Source organism: Pinus tabuliformis, chromosome Q, assembly GCF_031772625.1.
Source record: "Pinus tabuliformis cultivar Carrire ecotype Pingquan chromosome Q, CPIR1, whole genome shotgun sequence".
Classification (NCBI taxonomy): Eukaryota; Viridiplantae; Streptophyta; class Pinopsida; order Pinales; family Pinaceae; genus Pinus; species Pinus tabuliformis.
Window position 1 is genome coordinate 982464284 of NC_142296.1, and position 13840 is coordinate 982478123.

Below are 13840 nucleotides of genomic sequence, written 5' to 3' on the forward strand. Positions count from 1 at the left end.
TTCATGAACCGGACACTGCAGGGCTCATTCCTCACATCAACCTTGTAACTCTAACATCCCACATTGCATCTAGGAGCCCTCGACACATTCAACTCAGTTGTTTTGGCGTAAGCCCGCTTTCCATATCTTCTGTTGCATTTCTGGCGCTTTTTTTGTTTTGCTTCATATGAATGTTGTCTGCTTGATTTCAGTGAGTGCTTGCTGTCGGTTTGATAGATACTAGCTTGTACAAGCACCATTTCAGTTTTCATTAACATCTTACTGTTGTTGCATGCATGAAATTGTTTTTCATGAACGGTCGTCAATTCGACGACTCACCACACCCACATACATGTTGTTCCATTTTATGAATCTTCCATTCACCATTTACATGCATGATCATTCACTTATTCTTACACTCAATATCACCATGAATTTGCATTCACATTCTCTTTCAGTTTCCTGTCGGCGAGTCTGGGCGGCCTTATTCCAGACTCTGCCTCACCAAGACTTCATTGTGAAATCCTAAGAAGGGAGGCTTTGTCCTCTCAGGAATTATGCATTTGTGCCCAGTGACTGTCCTACAGCCTTGCATTGCATAATTCTGAGGGATAATGACTACTAGCCCAAAGAATTGTGCAATGCAGTCACTGAGCCTACAACCATTTCCAACTGAGATTGTGTATTGCACAATTCCAACAGTCATTAACTAGATTTTACTGTGGATTGCGCAGTTCAATCAATTATTCGGCCTCCTAGCAGCTCAAACTGTGCCTTGCACAGTCTTGGCGGTCAGTATCCCGACCTCCCGACAGAAATTGCACGACCTTCATGATCAGTCACACAGGTATGTTACAAGTCAGTTTTCAAGTTCATTTTGGTTTTCTACTGATAGATTGCTTACCATGAATGTTGCCATGTCTCTAGGTATTACAATTGTTCATCTGCCTCTCAGCAGAATAGGTACAATGGTTTCTAGGAGAGCAGAGTCAAAGACACCCTTCATAGCACACTTGGGGATGTAGTTGATCAAGTGTCTATGAGCTTGCCTACTCACAAAGACATCATGTTGTTCGGAGACAAGGAAATCAAGATATGACGATAGCAGCATCGTGGCGTTCAGCATCATGAACATCAGTTGAGGGCAACATACCGGATGTAATGATTGCAAAGGGAAGGTTGTTGACATCATAGAGGAGAAACAAAGTTGCAAGCTCAAACAGATCCATTGATGATGAAAGAAACTTTGGAGACTCAAACTATGAGGTCACAGCATGATCGCGCGATGACAGAGAATGGAACAAAGAAGGAGTTTCATGTGTTGAGATAGCAACTAAAGGAAGAACATGAGCTACACAAACAAATGAATGAGTTGCAACAGGAATAGGAATAGCGCGGGCATAACATGCACTCATGGATGAAATTGTACTCGTACAAGTTAAAGATCCATCCCAGTAGTTGGCACAGAGCAGACATGGTGAGTAATGTTATTGATCACATGCAAGGGAATTCAGGATCATTCATGTCATTATGTGCATGCATGCGATCCAACCCATTTAGCACACTCACCAAGGTGAAGACAAGAAGCAAGTCCAACTGGAGTTGAGCATGTAGTTGACAGTTGATGCGCATGACCACTAACACACCCTGGAAGATCAACACAGACACTATGCATTAGTGTGTTGCCAGTTTGGTTGCACCAAGTAAACCATGCGCATGCTAGCAGATGAGATGGATGAAGGAGCCGCACCAATGCACCCGGATGCAGAGGAGGCAAGAGTTCGCTTCAAAAGGATGTCACCATGGGGTGCATGCACACCATAACAAACAAACAAGCTTGGCATCAGCTCACCACCTTCACCACCACAAGGATGTAAAATAGTTGGTCTCACCATAATGGACCAAGTGTTAGTGATGTCTCGCATGGCTTTTTCATGCCATTTCCACTATTGGAACTAGTGGTTGGACATGGATGTATTGTATGACTAGAACTTACACTTCTTAATATAACAAGAGTCATCACGTTTCACACATATGTTGTATTCTATTCTATGCTATCCGGTTTACTCCAAGTGATATATGTATTAGTTTGCTTAAGCATGCATGCATACACTATTTTGTATAAGTATGTATGAATATTTCTAAAATGTGTTGTTGGTTTAACCATCACTTTGAATTGCTTGCTAACTTGATTTCCAACTTGTGATGCATCTTCACTCGTGTGTTCCCTTCCAAGCTGTGTATTATTATAGGTTTCCAAAGGGGCACTCATCTCAACCCCCGTGTGTTAGAACCTCTCTTGCACCTTCTTTGGCTTGCTACAATTGTCACACCCCTGCTAACAACAGAGACATCTTACTTGCCTTTATGCGAAATCGCGGTCAAGGCATTACTGTACGACCCACTGTTGGGACTCCTACACCAAACAGTCTAAGGTATAATTAGGACTTCTTACAGGGGACATGATGGTGACATATGAGTTGAATATCATCTCTAGGATGGGTTACTCTATAGGCAGGTGTTGACGGTGATGATGATGATGATGGATTATATATGATAATGATGATGATAGATTAATTAAAAAAAATAAACATTTTGGTTTCTATGCTAAAAAAGAAGTGAGTGAAGCACTCGAAGATCACCATTGCTTTGCTCTCATGAGAATTAGTTCTAATCATGACAACATTCATTTATTTTCTTCTAAAAAAGTGGATATTGAAATTTTTTATTTATAACTATATTGAAAATTTACTTTTATAATTAATATTTTTTTTAAATATAATATGTTTAGTATTGAAGGAATTACTCACCTCCATGATAATGATTTTTATATTATTAAAAAATATTAAATAATAAAATATTAATTATAATAATTTCTTTACCATTATTTTATATAATCAATTCATAAATAAATAGTAAAAATTTAATGTTTCATTTACCATTATATTAATTAACATAACAATATAAAATAAATAACTCATAAATGTGAATAAACATCCATACATGATAAGCATCGAAACAACTACTTTATGATACATCTCACATTGCCTAAATTAAAAAATATCATATAAATTATTTAATTATAACTTTATTTTTATTATTGATAAAAATAATTAATATATAAGTTAAACATATATATACATTTAAAAAAAAAAATTAACCATGGAATTTCACCCCATTTTGCTATGGAGATTTTTAACCTCTAAACATGATTTGTTACAATATCATTGGTTAATAGAATTATTTATCAATACCACATGCCCAAAAATCATAACGCACTTCATATGACACTTGTTATGTCATAAGACATTCCTTTGGGAAGAACTCCAATCCCATGCCACTATGTTTCATTGTGTGTCATCAATCCTATGTGTTAGACAATTAAAATATTTTTTGTTATTAAATCATCGTAGTCAGTGGAAAATGTTGTGCTCAACCTCTGGCAACTGCCTCCAGTGAATAGAATACACAACTATTTGGAATGACTATACGTGTTTCTTTATGAAAATACTATTTCCCTCCTACTTACATTTAAATATGGCTATACCCATGTTCTTCTTCGTTGTATTTTTTAGTTTTGGCTGACTTTTCAAACATGATCGAGTGTACTTTCTTGCGTTTTATTTGCTTCGGGTATCAATTTTCTCTATCTCTTCATCTTTCATGCAGTCGAGTATTTTGCGCATCTTTGATCTTGGTTTCAAATCTTTTCCCTGTTCTCTCTCCATTTTTCTTCCTTATTTTAGGCATATAGATGTTGTCAAGTTATGGCATGTATGTTGATGGGTCTTTATATCTGAGGAGGATTCATTTTTCTCGTATGTTTTTGGTCTTTAATGATTTAATTTTCTCTAATCTAAAAAAAAATCTCTTCTACAAGTGTAGATTTCAAAATTTGGGAGGCTTTTTTTCTTTTTCTTTTTTAAATTTACGCCTTTAAATGTTGATCGGGGTTTCTAAATATGACTTGTTATTATCGAGGTTGCATGTTTTGTTGATTTCAATTAAAGATGAAGATATTTGTGAAGATCTTGACCAATAACACCATAACTCTTGAGGTGTGGAGCTCTAATACCATGGACAATGTAAAGGCCAAGATTTAGGATATAGAGGGAATTCCACCCGAACAACAACATCTCATCTTTGTCGGTAATAAATTGGAGGATGGATGCACTCTCATCGACTAAAACATCCAAAAAGAATCTACTCTTCACCTTGTCCTCTGTCTTAGAGATGGGATGTAGATATTTGTCAAGACCCTGACTAGCAAAACCATTACCATGGAAGTTAAGAGTTTTGACTCGATTGACAATATAAAGGCCAAGATCGAAGGCAATGAGGGATTTTTTCCTGACCAACAGAGGTTGATCTTGGCCAGAAAGAAACTTGAAGATGGATGCACTCTTGCTAATTACAACATCCAAAAGTAATCTGCTCTTCACCATGCAGAATGCAAATATTTTTGAAAACCCTGATCGACAAGACAATCACACTCCTTCTAGAATCTTAGAGCTCTCGATACTATTGATAATGTGAAGGAGAAGATTCAGGACAAGGAGGGAATTCCCTCAAATCAATAGAGATTGATCTTTGCATGGAAGCAACTAGGAGGACTTTGGCAGATTATAATATTTAGGAGGAGTCAACCCTACATCTTGTGTAAGCAAAATAACGATTCTATAATGCGGAATAAATACTTAAAGAATCGAAAAAACTTTAATGTCCAAGAAATCATACCTCTGGTCATTGATGCTGGCTCACACTTTGACATTGTACTTTGACATTGTTTATTCTTTAACAGGCTTACACATTCACCAACCAGATTGCCGAAATATAATGAGCACATAAATATTTTGTGTTACAGCCATTCCAAAACCACCGAGATAATACAAAACTCCGGCTATGAATAAGACATTTGCCTTAATCAAAATTTGAGTTGCATGCATTATATCAAACAAGAAATCAAACTATGCCCAGGCATCCGTGACCCAAAACCCCATCCCACGCCAAATAAAAGGGTTCTAAACTACAGTAAACCACAAAGAATTTGAATCAAAATAAAACTGCATTACAAGAAACTATGCAGAATTTGAATCAAAATAAAACTACATATGTTTTGCCCCTCGATCGCTGGCGCGTGTTCTAGATGAAACTCTGGCTTAATATATAACAAAGCTCCAGCAATAGCAGCACCATCCCATCCTTGTAAAAAGTTGCCCACAGTGCCGACGTTGTGAAACTTTACAGAAACTGCAAACTTTTTCTCTCACCCACATGGCACTTCCAAGCTCTGCTCAGTCTAACTTGATGGTGTAAGACTGAAGGGGATTGAGTTAGTGAGCGTGGGAACGAACATAAGTATATATAGCCAAACTTCCATCAAGTTTCTGTTGGCTATGTGTCAAGTGTTCCACAGATCATGGTAGAGAACTGCAGAGGGAGTAATGGACCAATCCATAACCTCCCAACAAGAAATTAATTAACTGAAGATAGTTTCCGTAATTGAAGGAAAAAACTGCAGTTGGTTTCCGTAATTTAAGGAAATGACTGCAGTTGATTTCCAGATTATCGGTGGCCAATGGGAGAGGGAGCTTAACATCTTGTCCATCCGTGGTGGAACCAAACGTGGAGTTCGCGGGAACGACTGTGTGGTTAGAAGAATTTGCTAATTAACATTCACTATATGAACAACCCCTTCTTGTATTAACTTTCTTCTCTCTCCATTTTTCCAATTATTATGTCAAATAAGTTATTTGGTGTAGCCAAATTGAAACTCTTAATGTCAAATTCATGGTAACATCTTGCTATACTCCCCATATCTTGAGCATGAACGAATGGTGTAGTATTTTGCAAATGATTTCATTCATTGATCTCTGAAACATATTTTTAGACATTAATTTTGACCGAAATTATTCCGAGTGTATTCTTGAAGTTTTTTCATGTTAGAGTTTCTCCTTGTTGTTAGAAGTGATTATTAGATGTAGATTGCTTTAAAGTATCATCGATTTTTAATGACATTTACTGATATTTAGTTTCCTAAAGGAGATGGCGTGGTAATTTTTGAAAAATAGTTGGAATTCTTATCAACATGGTCGAGGTCAAGTATAGCTAACAGACACCTTAAGAGAATTGCGAGCACTTTGACTGTGAAATCGTATTTACTGATCTCTGCATATGAAAATATTCTCATGAGTCATTGTTTTCTTAGGAATTCCTTAGATTGTGGTTATATTCTTGACATATTTGTCAAAATTTAAAGGCAATTCGATATATTGTCTTGTGTGCAGGTTATATGGATTACAGGAGGAATTCAAGGAATTACGGTAATTGCTTGATTGTATTTTTGGTTTCTTCTTTGTTTGTTTTTTTAAATCATTTTCGATTTAGGTACTTGCTACTCAAAGTCCATAGTTAATATGTGCTTCTTACTCTAAAGTCAGAGAGAGGTATAGACACGTTATCACCCCAATAACAAATAACATCGAAACGTTTTTGCATTTAGAAGGTCAATACATGCTGGGAAATCTTAGAATACATGCATTGCATTGGAAATATTCATATTTATTTTCATTGTGTAGACCAGATAAATAATGATTGTATGCTTGGATTATAATTCCTTGGGCTCGTAGATTCCATGACCATTAATAAGAAAGAAAATAGGCTTATATGAAAATAGGTTAAAGAAATAAATAGAAACTCCTTTATAAAGGAAGATGCAAAGAAGAGAATGAGAAAAATGGAGATCAAATTTTCATCTAAAAATCAAAAATAAAATGGGGAAAAATGTTTGTTATACAGAAATATGTCAAAAGGAGATGCTCAAATTTAACAATAAAAAGTTGATTGATGATTACCTATCAGAATTCCCTAATTCATTTTGGGATAGGCAAAAATATTGTGTTTGTTCCTTCTGAATTTTTGTACAAAGTTCACATTGTCCATTTTTCCATCAAGTGCACTATCATACTTACCATCAACTACAATTCACTATTTGTGACCAAGAGCCATTATCACTATCAACTAGTCGACTTAGCATTTAGGTAGAGAAGGAATAAATCTACAATATTTCTATGGAGGTATCCTTTTCATCTAATCTCAATAAAATATTTTATAATTGAGATATTGGAGTTGGCTTGTGTTCTCTATCATGAATCGGAGTGGGCCTATATTTGAAGTTACAACATTTTATTTGGCGCCAAATGCCTGGAGATTGAATGTACCCAAGAAAATTTTAATGAGGGCTAGCTTGGAATCCAACCTTTTATCATATCAATTTTGTATGATTGATTGCTTAGTCCAAAAGAGTAAACGAATTTTTCGTCGAATAATAATGTAATTGCTTATTGATATCATAAGGAGATGGCACTTTGTTTGCTTATTGATATCATAAGGAGATGGCACTTTGTTTCCGTATGCATATTACTTATTACATTGCAAATATGTATATTTTGTAAATATAATAAAAAGGAACTTGAGTTCCCTTGATGCATGAACCAGTTAAGTCAAATACAAATGACTATACTTGTTCATTTGCACTAGAGGCCTCCTTCCAGGTTTTATCAAAAACACACAAAGATATGAGCTTAATGCTCACTCTTTCATATTTACTCCTCTTTTTGCAACAAAAGTGCAATAGGGCATTGCTAACAGAGCTGATGTTTAATAGTTTTTCCATGTTCATTTATTGGAACTGAAGTTTACATCTTCCAAAATTTTGTTATATTTGTTTTTATTGGTTTATTTTTGTTATGAATTTTTGCAAGAGAAATTGGATTTGTATACCAATAAAGTAAAATGATTGTGATTATTTGACTTTCATAAACTTTGTTATGCATAATTTGAATGTAGAATCATGTTATTTTTACATTTATTTAAATATAAAAATAAAAATAAGTGGTGGAGGGAAAAATGACATTCTTATCTTTGATGTTATGTGACATTGCATATACATTTCTATATTGTCGATTAAAGGAAATAGTTTTAAACTAGGCAATATTTAGATAACATATTACAATTGTTTTCATTTATGTTCTTCTTTCATATGCTAGACGTTTGCAACATCTGGTGCAATTGCTAGTTAGTTTCTTTTTACTTAATAAATTTAATTAAAATGGTAGAAAGGGCAAAACCACTTTTGAATCTGCAATATTCCATGGAGCTTTTGTGGAGGTTAAATCTCTACTATCCACCTAATTGTATTGATAGACATGTCTATTTTGGAATATGACTTCCAGACTTTAATTCAATGATTATTAGTAATTATTAGGTGTATAGTAGGAATTTAACCTCCATGGAATATTCTAAATTTTTTTTAGTAAGAGTCATAATATCAAATGTTTAGGTATATCTCAAAAGTAGTTATGATATTTTTATTCTATTAATTAAATTAATTAATTAAAAAAATGTTATATGAGCAAGTTTCATATGAAATCAGTTATAGTTTTTTGGGCATATTGTTTATTAAGCCATGGTATTGGCACATGGTATTTTAACAAAGCTTATTTATAGGTTAAAAATATTCATGGTTAGTTAAGAATATTCTTACATGTTTTTTTTTAAATATGCATATATTTGAATTCTTTTATACTTAATAATACTATTAATTTATAATAAAGCTATTAAAAAAATTTATGATTTTTTTTCTAATTTTTTAGTAATGTGAAATGTATTATGAAATAAATGTTTTGATGTTTATCATAAATTGATGTATTAGACTTTTATTGCTTACTATTGCTTTACTATGTTTTATCTTATTACATAATTATTTAAATATATATATATGTTTGATCATATATTAATTTCCTTTTATAATTATTAATAAGAATTTAAAATAAATTTAAAATTTTATAATTTTTTATAAATTTTTAATCAAAAAGTATGTCTCAATATCCATTATAAATTTATAACTATAGAAATTTACTATATATTTAACTTATATTACTACGCTAATATATATATATATATATATATATATATATATATATCCATTTTTAAGGTCACGGCCAAGCCATACACCAAGTTGGTGTATGAGACCCCCTTGTTTATGGGACAAGGATTAGTGAGTAATATAAATTAAATATATTGTAAATTTCTATAGTTAATTTAAATATATATATTTTATTATACTCTATATTTAATTTAAATACTTATAATTACGCGTAACATTATTCTTATCCCAATATGTGCCCAATCTTTATATATAAAACAATAATTATATATATATATAGATATATATAAATAATATTTTACATAATATTTTATTATATTATATATTTCACTTAAATAATAATAATTATTTGTAACCCTATTTTTTTCCCAATACATGTTTAATATTTATGTATAATTTTTTTTTTTTAAACAATAATATCTTATTTCATCTTATAAATTTATTTTAGGTTTATATATATATATATATATATATATATATATATATATATATATAATTTTCATTAAGTTATAAAAAAAATTAATTGTAATATAAAAATGAAGTATTATTTTTTTTTTTTTTAAATATAATTTTTTGACATATATGTTAATAACTTAGAAAATTGTTTGGAAAAAGTTAGATATAAAGTTTTAAGTCTCACAAGTATAGTCATCATTCTTCTTCTTTACAATAATTAATAAAAACTATTGCTCTTATGATGAGGAGTTTTTATGATTAATCCTTGAAGATTTTTACTTTAGTATAAATATGATTGTGAAAACTAAAATATTGAAGATTAAATATCACTTACACAAGCATCTAAAAGAATTTCATCACTTATAAATTAGAAATTAAAAAAATACACTAACTTGTCTTCTTCACTAAAGAAGAACTTTCCTCTATTAAAAAGACAATTGTAATAATTAATATAAAAATGTCAAAGCTAATTAAAAAATTAAAAAATCCAAGTTAACCTCCTTCATTAAAGAAGAACTTTCATCCATTAAAAAGACAATTATAATTAAATACTTGATATAAAAATGTCAAAGTTATCTAAAGACTTGAGAATCCAAGTTATAATATTTGTAATTATTTAAAGTTGTATCTCGTATGCTGTATCCTTTCGGCAGCTCACGGACTATAGCGCCTGTTCAGTGCTGACATAGTATTAAATTGCTTTGACAACCTACATTCCATGTTTTAACCAACGTTTTAATATTTTACGAAAGAAATTTTAATCCAAATTTTTAGTTTCGTCCTCTTATTACAGGTAAGACAATATGATTTTCTTAAAACTTATACTACTACACGAAGGGGGGGTGGGCGTTTTAAGATGTTTACTTAAGGCAAAAGTTTATTTTAGTCTTAAACACATGCTAATTATTTGATTGTCTTAAATTAAGACAAAAAGGCAAAACCGACTCAAATCATGTGATTGTCTTAAATTTAGACAAAATGCAAAGAAAACAAACTTTACTTCATCTCGCGAGCTCTTCATTCCTCCGCAACAAACTAATATCTATAGCAGTTGGAGCAAGCCACCACAGGTTTCGACTCCAACCCATGGATCATTAAGAAATTGCCAACAAATGGGCATCAACAAGGTTTTCAGAGCTTTTGAGTAAATGTAAACCCTAAACTACACTTTCAAGGATATGCTCATCTATGCATCTACTATGTTTGCGATTAACGGAAATTGAGGTAAGGAGCAGGCATGGACATTGTCGAGTGCCCAAGGGATGATGATGATATCTTAGAATGGTAGCTTAAAATAAAATCAAAATCAGTAAAGGAAGACCAGAAAAACCAACCAAATGTTTAAGAGTGCACAATAGAGAAATGTAGAGTATAGACAAGAGCGATTCATATGATGAGAACGAGGAGAAGAAGAGTAAAGTCATTAGTAAAACTACGAGGAAGAGGAGAGTCAAAAAAGCTAAGGTGGAGAAGGACGAGGTCGAGCAAAGAAGGCTAGAGAGCCTTCCCTTTGGTACTATTTATTACTAGCGGTTGACCATGGAATTGGGGAACGAATTCAACCGAATTCAAGGTGAAAATACCTAGGAGAATGATGCAATCGCATGGCTCAAAGAAAAAACCTTGAGATCCCAAGTAGATGCATATGAAAAAGAATATTTAAAGTTACACATTGAAGAGGGTTTTGAAAAAGAACCGGTCTAGATTAAAGAAGAAGGTGAGACAAAGGTATATATCACCAAGGTAAACCATTTGAGAAAATTAAAAATTCAAGAATCGAAGGATTTGATTTCAGGAACTGCTTATATTAATAGGTTAAGGTCACAACATGCCAAATTGAAACCCAAAACTAAGTGGGAAAACCTAGATAGATAGAAAAAAAATTAGGGTTTTGGCTTCGATTTTGGTTCCGATACAAAACTTGAAAATGGAGGTGGATCTGAGTATGATTTATTGAGGAGTAATGACGAGATTGTTGTAAAAATAAAGCAACAATTGTTACCTGGTCAAATTGAGTATTCTATGTTAAGGGATGCAAATGCAGAGGACCCATCGAATGCGGTTATACAGTCCATGGGGTTCCATCGAAATGGGCAGTTGCTTCTCATAGCTAGATTTGATAAGAGGTTGAAGTTTTTCCAGATTGACAGGAGAAGGAACCCCAAAATCCAGTGTGTTTATTGAGGATCTTCTGATTCACAAGGCTTCATTTTTGCCTCACGGTTCAATGACCATTGTTGTAGGATGCAAGAAGTTCTTCTACAATTTTGATGTGCCGAAAGCTTCATTAGACAAGATTAATCGCTTTACTGATAGGGAGGAGATGAGAGCAGTTTGGAGAGATTTGAGGTGTCAACAGTTTCCAGCATGATTGCATTCCTTGGGAATGATGACTATATAATGTTGGTTTTGAGAAAGACTAAACAGTTGATTGGGAACTTGAAAATGAATGGAACATCTCGTGCACTTTCTTTTGCTAATGATGGAAGAGAGTTGCTGAGTTTATGGGGAGATGGATAGGTATATCACTGGGATCTTCGAGTGAGGAAATGCATTCACATTGGGGCTGATGAGGGTTGTGTTAACAGTTCAGTTTTGATCATTTCTCCTGATAGTAATATATTTTCCACTGAGTCAGACAGTAATGTATTCTCCTTTGTTCTCAGCTAAGGTTTTCTTAAGTAATAGGTTAATTTTCTTTTTAAGATTAAAAACTTGAAAGTATTTCCAGAACCACTAATCATTCATTTAATTCTAACATGATACTCAAATCTATAACTATCTAGTTGTTTGGAGACTCTAGATGAAACAATTGTATTATGCCGTGTTGAGTCTAGTATCTTTGTACTGTAGCACTTTTATATATGGGAAACCGGTTTGTTACTTGATGATTGGTCCATATGTGGTACCTTGCTTCTTAACACTAGACTCATTCAACAATTGATTTAAGTATCATTAACCAATAATTATATGCTCTAAGATACATTGAAGAGGTCATCAAACAATGGTTGTGTTATTCAAACAACTATGTAGACTTTGTTTATTAACTATGCTCTTTAAAATTTATTAATTTATTTTTCTTTTACTTTTCCACTGAAGTGATTATCTTTCATAAAAATTAATTATAGAATAAAATGCATGGAAAATCGAAAGTTAATAGTTGAGGTAATCTTTCATGAATAAATCCATGAAAAGGAATTCTTTGCTTTTGAGTAAAATCACAATGCGTAGACACTGAAAATATGTCAAACAACTAAGAGAGAAGTATTTAGGATGTTGTTATTTTCCTTAAGGACATATCTTGCCACTATCTTCAGAAATGGATGTCTTATACATTGTGTTCCTTTGTAAACTATAAAATAATCATAAATATCAAAAGCTAATTGCAGTAGAAAAAAATGACCAATCTCTAAAGTGTTGCATATTTTCCTCTACTCATTTGATCCATATTCTTTGTTATTCATCAAAATCCAAAAATGAACCTAATTTGGAAGCCAAGGGTCCTTGGAAGTATTATAATTGTCTCAAAACATATGAAAGTTGAATGGTGAATTTTTAAATTGAAAGCAACTAAGAGTGTAAATTTGATTGAGCAGAAGGAAAGAATGGATAGGGGTAGAACAACAACTATTAATTTTAGTTTAGGTACACCATTTAAGTAGGTGCCCTACAATCCATCTATAGATAAGGAACACTTAGTCATACAAAATAAGTAGATCAAATAGTGTTTTTTTCCATTGTATTTTCGAGAATGGAAGGATGAATAATGTTGTCTCCATCTTAGTCATGTCTCTTAAGCTTCTTGTGAGAATGTATGTACACCGTTATAATATTGACTTGTGGAATAAGAATGGTCAACTCACATAGGTGTATAATATTTTCATTGTAAATTTTACCTTAGAACCCTTCATTGACTCTTGTGGGTTTTGATATAACTTTTGTGGTCTGGTCTGACCTCTTTCTTTGTTGGCCCTATTAGCATGACCACCAAGCTTGTCCATATCATCATGCCTATGAGGGATTTGCATAATTTGTCCCTAATGAGCCAGAATGCCATGACAAGTAAGCATTCAACTTCAATTCAAACTCTCTTATTGTTTGATGATTACTATCAATATAAGCTTAAAAATAGAATGACCATAAATGGATGTCGTCAACAACATCACCCACTTGACCTTTTTTGTTCTCATAATGGGTTTAAGCGGACCCTTAAATGAAAAAAGGTAAATTTCTAATGCAAGGCTTCACATTTACTATGGATTCTTCCTGCACAATTATATTTGAGACTTAAGATATCATTTCATAAATTTAATGTGCATAACAAAAGTATTTTTCCATATAAGACACATACAATTTACAATCTCTAGGGTTGTTGAGAGACAAAGCTCTAGCTTTTTTTTACTGTTATATGGTTGAGTGAGATGTGAATGTTATCTGAATATGGTTTGACATCAGCAC

At 32.6% G+C, this 13840-nt stretch overlaps 1 pseudogene; it reads left to right on the forward strand.

The window, feature by feature from the left end:
* The first annotated feature begins 5522 nt into the window (after positions 1-5522).
* LOC149222758 (U3 small nucleolar RNA-associated protein 18 homolog) lies at positions 5523-12052 on the forward strand (annotated as a pseudogene).
* Positions 12053-13840: the final 1788 nt, after the last annotated feature.